General features: G+C 37.9%; 1 non-coding gene across 1 annotated transcript; it reads right to left on the reverse strand.

The window, feature by feature from the left end:
* Positions 1-9,197: 9,197 nt before the first annotated feature.
* Positions 9,198-9,387, reverse strand: LOC119787771. The gene has a single exon (XR_005281363.1). It is a non-coding gene; the product is annotated as a U2 spliceosomal RNA (small nuclear RNA).
* Between the last annotated feature and the right edge of the window lie 327 nt (positions 9,388-9,714).

Consider the following 9,714-nt stretch of genomic DNA (forward strand, 5'->3'; position numbering starts at 1 on the left):
TTGGTAAGCGTTCTGCGGTTATCTCCAACTTGGCAGTGACTCACAGGTGAACTGTGGGAAGCTCCTGGAAAAAACTCACCTTCCACACCCAGCCACACACACACACACACACAATCACATCACACACACACTTCATGTTTTTATCAAACTGTAATGATTCAGAACACATCCCAACATGTTCAGGCAGCTCATTCTGCAACAGGAGGGGCTTTTTTAATAATTTCGTGTTTTTTGTAAAGTCTGAAAGGGCTGTCTCATCTTGTCTAGTCATTTACATTTTCTTGTGTGTGCACTTGAAAGTGACTTTCTTCCTGTAAAAAAGGATTAAAAAGAATGATGAGTGACAGTGATAGACGATGATGTTTAGGGTGTGTCTGCCTGCTTGATATTGTTCTACGGCGTTATTACTAGATAATATAAGGAAAAGTGCTTTCGTGACTGGATTTTGTTGATTAGCTATTTGAGTATTTAAAGACAGATACGTAAGCTAGGTTGTAACACTTACAATATTACCTTTCAATGCTTCTCTGCTTAGTCTAAATAGTAGAAATCTGTAACTGAAAGACATACTTTGTTGTTGCATAGAATACGGTCAATCTTTCTCAAATATCTCTGAGGCTCCAGAGCTAGAATGTGAGTAAATTCAATAAAATGACAGCAGCTTTTTTCAGGGACTAACACCAAGGTGTGTTCCTGCTGTGTCTCTTCACCCGGAAGGCCAATGGCATACCAAGCTAACACCCTTTTCTGCACCTGCAAAGCCAGGTGGAGCAGCAGGAACATGTACAAAAAAGGAGAGCATAATAAAAGGTTGTTACGTATCTAATAAATGTGTCCTGCAATGTACAAAATGCTTCAGTGAGTATTTTTGCGGAATACGGATTTAAACAATGGATGTCATAACAGCTTTAATTTTTGTTTTCTTACATCCAACTGGAAAAAGTTTTATGAAAATGACTAAAATAATGAAATATAATCTATCATCTGAAAGTGTCTTTTCGTTGAGGTTTTAATACTAATGAAAACAACAAAGAGAATACACGAATAATGGCACAGGGATGAAGCCTGTTTAATGGGGAATGACAGGGAATGTAATCTGAAGCTCTGAATGAAACCTGAATACCTGAAAAAAAACAACCTGGAAGTAAACGCATCAAGCACCCAGTGAGCACGATACACAGACAAGCCCAGTTAGTTTAGCTTTACTTTCTTTTTTTCATCTTATTTTAATTTAGGTGGTTGTCTAAAGAGTTTATGTATTTAATTTCTTAAATTGATCCTATATATATTTATTTATTTTTTTTGCTAATTATAAATAATTCATTAAGTAGATGTTTGTTTTTTGGTATATTTATCAAAATTTAAATTATCAAGAAAAAAAAAAGTTTAGCCCAACTTTTTTTTTTCAATTCATCTTAATTTTCAGATTTTTATGTGGCATAGTAATAATTGTCTGATTTTAAGTAGGTTAGCTCTTGTTGTTTAATGCAACATGAACAATATTACTCAAACTAAGTTAATGAAAAAAAAATATTTATTTACCTTACATCCTAATTATGAGAAAATCTCTGATGTCCTATTCCATTGACTAAATCCAGAAATTGAATGTTTTTGCAGTATGCATTGAGGTATGCTTCAAATGCTGAATGCATTATTCATCTGAACTTGTTGCATGACTTTTTATTTCAAAACATAAGTAAATTAGCATCATGTAAGCTAAATAGAAAGCTAAAACCAAGTTTTAAAGCCCTGATAGTTTGTCTTCCAAACTGACAGTATTTCCGAAGAAAACAACATGAAGAGTTTGGATAATCCTTCTTGTCCAGCTTAGTTTAGAGATGAAAAAGTGTTAAAAATAGTAAAATAATAGAGCAAAATTCATAAAGAAATTAATACCAGGACTAAGAATAAAAGATCCTACTCATAAGGTCAGTTGTGTGTCCGTGCTTAGTACTGATCCTGTCATTTGTTTATTGTGCACAGGCCCTGTTTGCACACACTTTGAATGTCCTCATACAGACTATTTGGTGAAGGCTTGGGTGGAGCAGTAACCACAAACTAAAAACATACCAACACACACACACAGACACACACACAGATATTACAACTGGAAGATCACCAGTTTTGTTTTAAAGATGCTGCAAAAATTACAGGGTTTTAATTCAGAGGTACAGAAGAACAAAGTTGGAACCCTTTGTTTGCTCCATCTGATCATTAATATGTATTTTCTTTTTTGGCGGAGTTGGAATCAAACTGCTCTCTTAGCTTAAAGTGGAAACTGGTTCAGTTTTAAAGACACTGTTCTCTGCTGAGGATCTGACTGTCTACCATAAGTGGGTAACCAACAGGCTTCAAGCCACTGCACCGTTCTGATCCTGTGACAGAGGCGTGCCTGTGCTGCAGGTGATATGGATATGCCTTCAGGGGGTACAGAGGCAACGCCAGGGTGTAGGAAGTGAATAGAAAGGAGCGACAGTGCAGAGCTCTGATACCTGAACCTATGTGGGTCAGTGGTCACATGATTCTTCTCCTAAAACACTGAAACTCTTTCAGCACAGGTCTGGACGGGAAGACATTTTAATATAATTTTAACTGGAATAATTTTAAAGGAACAGATTTTTTTTTTTTTTCGCACAGTGGAGCACATTTAACACATCAATTTATTAAATCTTTTTATATCTTAAAATGACACAGTGTTATTGCCTTTGTTTCTCTGGGGTTTATCTGTTTCACACAAATAAATTAACGCAACAAAATCTATTTCAAAAAACACACAAAATGCATATCCATACATTTGTTTTTGTATCCCAGAAAAGACTATATGCTAGATCAGTATAAGGCATCACTGTTTACATTTTGATCACTTTATTGCACTTTATTGTTCTGTTTCACTGCTAAGTTACTGCTAAAAAAGAATTAACTCTCTATTCACTGTCGTAAAGCTGTATAAACGAAATTTTGTTTTGTATACACAAATGACAATAGAGTTTTGTCAAAGTCTGGTGTTACAGGTTTACTTTATTTTCACTGTTTAAGTACCATGTGCCATTTTTCTGTGCTTAAACATCGCATGCTCTCTGACCTGTGAAAAAACCTGTCTTGCAAAACCTCTTTCTCATTGCAAAGTTTTGCTCTTGCTCATATAGTGCAGGTCTTCTCCGCAGAAGGCTCTGTTCCATTTAATGGTTAGATTTCAAACTATATTTTAAATTGCTGATTATTAATTTATTAAATGCAATTCAATTCAGTTTATTTATATAACGCAAATTCACAACATATGTCATCTCAAGGTACTTTACAGTTCAGCAGTTCATTAAAACTTTTATAAAACTTTCTCAAGCATATATATATATATATATATATATATATATATATATACATTTAGCTAAAATTTATCAGATGTACTGGAATATAAATTAGTATAAAAGCAGCAAAAAGACATAGAAAATCCTTAAAAGAAAGCTTGCTCACCAGTTGATCCATGTCAATAAACAGCTGTAGTTTTTTTCCCCCAGTAGTAAAGCTTGTCATCTCCATATATACAAATATACATGCATATGCATTTATAATGTTGAGTGAAGTCAAAGAGGATTAAGGCACAGACTGGAACACAGAATTAGGAAAGTTAGAAACTATCTCCATATGGACACACTGGACAATTTATTTACACCTTGCTATTACCTTTCCTAACTCTCTTGCCTTTAAACTTTCCTTAATTCTTTATCACTTAGATCTTTCAAGGGATAATTTGTTGCATATTGATATGATAGCATCACACTGTTGCTGTAGATTTATGATAATAATTTAGCGTTTCACCATATCCTGACACCAGTTTATCCCGTTAAGATCTAGTGGAAAACACTGGAGGGAACTTATATTAAGCTAAAGAAATCTTGGAGACTCAGGTATGTTGTGTGTATGTGTTGTATGGATGACAGACGGAGACCACAGTTTCAGGATAAGTGGAAGGCAGCGCCGGGCAAGTTACGCCACCATTTGCGGATGGATTGTAGATGCTTGGACTAATGTGTCTGCTGGCTCTGTTGTTCAAGCTTTCGCAAAAGCCGGCATTATTTCTGAGGAGCTGCGCTGCACGGAAAGTGACTCTGACAGCGAAGAATGGGAAACTGGCATGTCTGATTTAGCGCAGCTGTTTAATTCAGAAACAGAGGAGGATGACTTTGATGGGTTTGATTAATACTTTGTAATAAATACATGAATAAAGCACAATCATACTCAGTTTTGCTCCCGCTCTATTTTTCTACCTGAAAACTTAATTCAACAGCAGCCTCTGGGCGGGTCTCCTCCTCTTCACCGCGGTGGCTGGCAGGTGTTTTTTCATCTAAATAATCTAAATCTTGCAGCTATATTTGCTGTGATCAGTGGGAATAAAGTAGTTTTAATATGTTTTTAAGTGAGAAAGGCCACCTGAAAACTTAATTGCAGTCAGTTCATCCAGATTATCTATTTCTGTTGGAGGCGCTCAGACCCCCACATACCAGCGGTGCACCGACAGAGAAATCCCTTCAACAGCAGCCTCACCGCGGCGGCTGGCAGGTGTTTTTCATCTAAATAATTTAAACTGCAGGCACCAGGATACCGGCAATAAAAGCGAACATATTCCGTCGGCAGGTTTCAGGATTTTAAGTTAATTTAGGAGTGATCACAGAGCTGTGTCATCTGCGATATGTCTGTCTCACGGCCAGCTCGCAGGTTTGATTAATACTTTGTAATAAATACATGAATAAAGCACAGTCATACTCAGTTTTGGGCCCGCTGTATTTTTAAAATACGCAGTAGAGGTATTTAAAGGTAGTAGAGGACATGTACCTGTATATAAAAAATGCGCCCTATAGTCCGGTGCGCCTTATGTGTGTGTTAAATACAGAAATGGCACACATAACTGAGACTGCGCCTTTTAGTACGGTGCGCCTTATGGTCGTGAAAATACGGTATGCCTCACTCTGATGATCAGTTTGGACCTCAGGAAGTTTTCTTCGTTACATTAAAAGGCCTACATGCATTCAGTTGCTGCTGATTTCCTCTATGTTTTAAGCCGCCACCATTGTGTTGCACATCTTATATGTATTGCTGCAGCTTTTACTGGTTTTATTTTCCCTAGTTTTTGAATAAAATGTCCATCCAACTATCCATTATTTGACACGCTTGTCCCAATTGGGGTCGCAAGGGGTGCTGGTGCCTATCTCCTGAATAAAATGTGGTTTTATATATATATATATATATATATATATATATATATATATATATATATATATATATATATATATATATATATATATATATATATAGGTTTTGAAGTTTTTTACATATATATATATATATATATATATATATATATATATATATATATATATATATATATATATATATATATATATATATATAAAACTTCAAAACCTCTTTAATTCAGTCAAGGCATATCTAATTACATTTCCATGCTTGCTGAGGTTACCTGAGGTCTTTGGTGATGAGAGAGCCAGCTCTGGATGGGTGTGGTTGGCATCCCTTAACAGTAAAAGCTGCATTCATAGTTTACTCTGAATCTCCTCCCCACACTAAAAGAAAAAAACAGGACTGGAAAGAAACTGTGAGAAGAGCTGCTGTCATTTATCCGCAGCACCGTCAGCCATGCCCTGAATATAAACTTGGCATCTTTCAGGCCCCGTCCACACGAAGTCAAAACGAACACGAAACGCTGATTTTTTCCAAAACGTTTGCCGTAAAGACGGAGACGTAAAATAAATGTGAGCGTCCACACGAATGCATGAAAACGCTGCAAAATGTATGCCAGGCCTGTAAGTGGCGCTGTGGTGCCAAAGCAAAAATAAGCGAGTTTTATTTGCAAACAGCTCTTTTCTCTCTAATGCGTATTTTCTCACATTCACCTAGACCAGCGGTTCTCAAACTTTTTCTGTCATTCCCCACTTTGGACAAGGGGGAATTTTCAAGCCCCGCCTGTCCCCATCGCCCCAACACAATGCTAATGAAATATGCAACAATCTTAAAATGTTCCAATTTTATTGAAGTAACAAGTAGTATCTAAATACAAACTATCTACATCAAATAACAGCAAGCTCAAAAATAAAGAAAATAAAAATGCAGCTGTGTCAAAATTTGTATCAAGCTCAAAGATAGAAAAAATTAAAGTGCCACTCTGCAATCTGTTAATAAAAGAAAAGAAGTGAAATCCATCTGGCAATACAGGTCTACAGGTGCTGGTCATAAAATTAGAATATCATGAAAAAATAGATTGATTTCAGTAATTCCATTTAAAAAGTGAAACTTGTATATTATATTCATACATTACATACAAACTCATATATTTCAGATGTTTATTTTGTTTAATTTTGATGATTACAAATGACAACAAATGAAAATCTCAAATTCATCATATCAGAAAATTAGAATATTACTGAAGACCAATAAAAACAAAGGATTTATAGAAATGTTGGCCAACTGAAAAGTATGAACATGAAAAGTATGAGCATGTACAGCACTCAGTATTTAGTTGGGCCTCCTTTGGCCTGTATTACTGCAGCAATGCGGCGTGGCATGGAGTCGATCAGTCTGTGGCACTGCTCAGGTGTTATGATAGCCCAGGTTGCTCTAATAGTGGCTTTTAGCTCTTCTGAATTGTTGGGTCTGGTGTATTGCATCTTCTTCTTCACAATACCCCATAGATTTTCTATGGGGTTAAGGTCAGGAGAGTTTGCTGGCCAATTAAGAACAGGGATACCATGGTCCTTCAACCAGGTACTGGTAGCTTTGGCACTGTGTGCAGGTGCCAAGTCCTGTTGGAAAATGAAATCTGCATCTCCAAAAAGTTGGTCAGCTGCAGGAAGCATGAAGTGCTCTAAAACTTCCTGGTATGTGGCTGCGTTGACCCTGGACCTCAGAAAACACAATGGACCAACACCAGCAGATGACATGGCACCCCAAACCATCACTGACTGTGGAAACTTTACACTGGACTTCAAGCAACGTGGATGAAGTGCCTCTCTTCTTTTCCTCCAGACTCTGGGACCTTGATTTCCAAAGGAAATGCAAAATTTACTTTCATCAGAGAACATGACTTTGGACCACTCACCAGCAGTCCAGTCCTGTTTCTCTTTAGCCCAGGCAAGACGCTTCTGACGCTGTCTGTGGTTCAAGAGTGGCTTGACACAAGGAATGCGACAGCAGAAACCCATGTCTTTCATACGTCTGTGTGTGGTGGTTCTTGAAGCACTCACTCCAGCTGCAGTCCACTCTTTGTGAATCTCCCCCACATTTTTGAAGGGGTTTTGTTTCACAATCCTCTCCAGGGTGCGGTTATCACTCTTGCTTGTACACTTTTTTCGACCACATCTTTTCCTTCCCTTCGCCTCTCTATTAATGTGCTTGGACACTGAGCTCTGTGAACAGCCAGCCTCTTTAGCGATGACCTTTTGTGTCTTGCCCTCCTTGTGCAAGGTGTCGATGGTCGTCTTTTGGACAACTGTCAAGTCAGCAGTCTTCCCCATGATTGTGTAGCCTATAGAACTAGACTGAAAGACCATTTATAGGCTTTTGCAGGTGGTTTGAGTTAATTAGCTGATTAGAGTGTGGCACCAGGGGCCATCAATTTTGAACCTTTTCACAATATTCTAATTTTCTGATATGATGAATTTGAGATTTTCATTTGTTGTCATTTGTAATCATCAAAATTAAACAAAATAAACATCTGAAATATATGAGTTTGTATGTAATGTATGAATATAATATACAAGTTTCACTTTTTAAATGGAATTACTGAAATCAATCTACTTTTTCATGATATTCTAATTTTATGACCAGCACCTGTATTTATCCCTGCATTAGTGGCTGCAATGAGCCTGTTTTGCATTGCACAGTTTCTCAAAATGGGGTTGCAGGCTTGATACTGCCACTCTCAAGTCATGCTCAATGTTCAGCTGAGATCTGTATTTTGTTTTCAGTGAAGCAACAGTTGAAAAGCCCATCTCACAGAGATATGATGTGGCAAAGGGAAGAAGAATGCACACAGCTCTCTGCCCGATGAGTGGATACTCCCTCTCCACTCCAAACCAGAATTTACTATGAGTCTGAGCATTAAACCTGAGCCTCAGGGTGGAGTCAGACGTCATTTCAATAAACTGGTCCTATTTATTTAAGATAAAATATTTCAAATTCAGTTAATTATGATCAACCTGCGCCGCCAATCCCGGCGCATGTGCGCTTTATTTGCAGTCTGGACGCTGAGGGTAAACATGCTGTGTCTCTGCAGCGCTGAGAGGGACTCCTGCGATAGCGGGGGAGAACGGGGTTGGGATGGGGGAGGCGCCCCACGGCAGCACCTGCCGCTGGAGGACAAGAAAAGGAACGATACGTGCTTTCACGTAAGAGTCTCCAAAAGTCGCTAATTTGTCACTAGTCGCTTTTTTGATAAAGAGTCGCTGGAGGGGTCTGAATATAGCGACAAAGTCGCTGAGTTGGCAACACTGGGGCGCGAAAGTTTATTCCGTTACAAATAATATGCCGACGTCACGTCAATCATTATTTTGGCACTTCAGTTCCAGGTGAAATTTTTCTCATATCTAATGTTCTTTTAATTAGACTGCATGTAGGCTAGTAATGATTACTTTGTGGGTTTGATTGGTCTAAAAAGCGGCAACATACAGCTATAAGGACAGTTTTCTCTCACACGTTCTACATTTATAGTCACACACACACACACACACACACACACCGGAACTTGGCGCGCCCCACCTGTCACGTCTCAATTCCCCACCAGTGGGTCGCGCCACACACTTTGAGAACCGCGGACCTAGACTGTGATATCTGACACCTCTTAGAGACCGCTGAAGTTAGTATCTGGTTTGAGCTGGACTGAACAGCTCCATTATTTAAAATAAATCAGGGCTTCTTTGTGTTAGTATATGTGTACTGCTCACATTTTTTACATGATCAAACTTGAATATAATAATTTACATTTTTTTTTATTGTACTTTATTCATCTTACATTGGAGGAATTTACCTCTGCATTTAACCCATCCCCTTGTGGAGCAGTGGGCTGCTATTGTTGGGCGCCCAGAGAGCAATCAGGGTTAAGGGTCTTGCTCAGAGAGCCAGAGTGGCATTCCGTGGGAGTGGGTTTAAAGCTCACAAACACAGGATTCCAAGCTTTATGCCCTAACCAATGGGCTGACACTCTCCCTTAAAGAAGTACTGCAATACCAGGTTGATGCATGGAGTGGACGGCGTAAGCCCCTATTCCATCTCCCTGTTCCAAAAAATTCATTTAATTTATGGTCCACAGGTAGGGGACGTATCAGATAAACACATAAGAACAGATACTACACTTGATCTTGGACAAAAGACCGAAGTAGACTATTTTTCACTCTATGCCATTTCTATAGAGCAGTCTGTCAGCTTTACATTTTAAGATGTGTCTATAAATTCATAATAAAGGAATTTTAAGTATCCCTCTTGACCTTTTCACCATCTTAAATGGTCTTCAGTTTTTTTATCACAATTCCTGTTCATCTCACATCCTAATAAAACAAATATGTACGACAATGACACTAAATTAAAGTGAACTAATTCATAAACAACACTGGGCAAACCTGGACAAAGGCATTACACACTAAGGAGTCGTTCTTTAAAAAAAATGTTCAGAAGCTTTTTTTACATCATTAAAGTTTTATTTAAAGATGT

The sequence above is a fragment of the Cyprinodon tularosa genome, unplaced genomic scaffold, assembly GCF_016077235.1.
Source record: "Cyprinodon tularosa strain WSP-4 unplaced genomic scaffold, ASM1607723v1 ctg30, whole genome shotgun sequence".
NCBI classification, from domain to species: domain Eukaryota; kingdom Metazoa; phylum Chordata; class Actinopteri; order Cyprinodontiformes; family Cyprinodontidae; genus Cyprinodon; species Cyprinodon tularosa.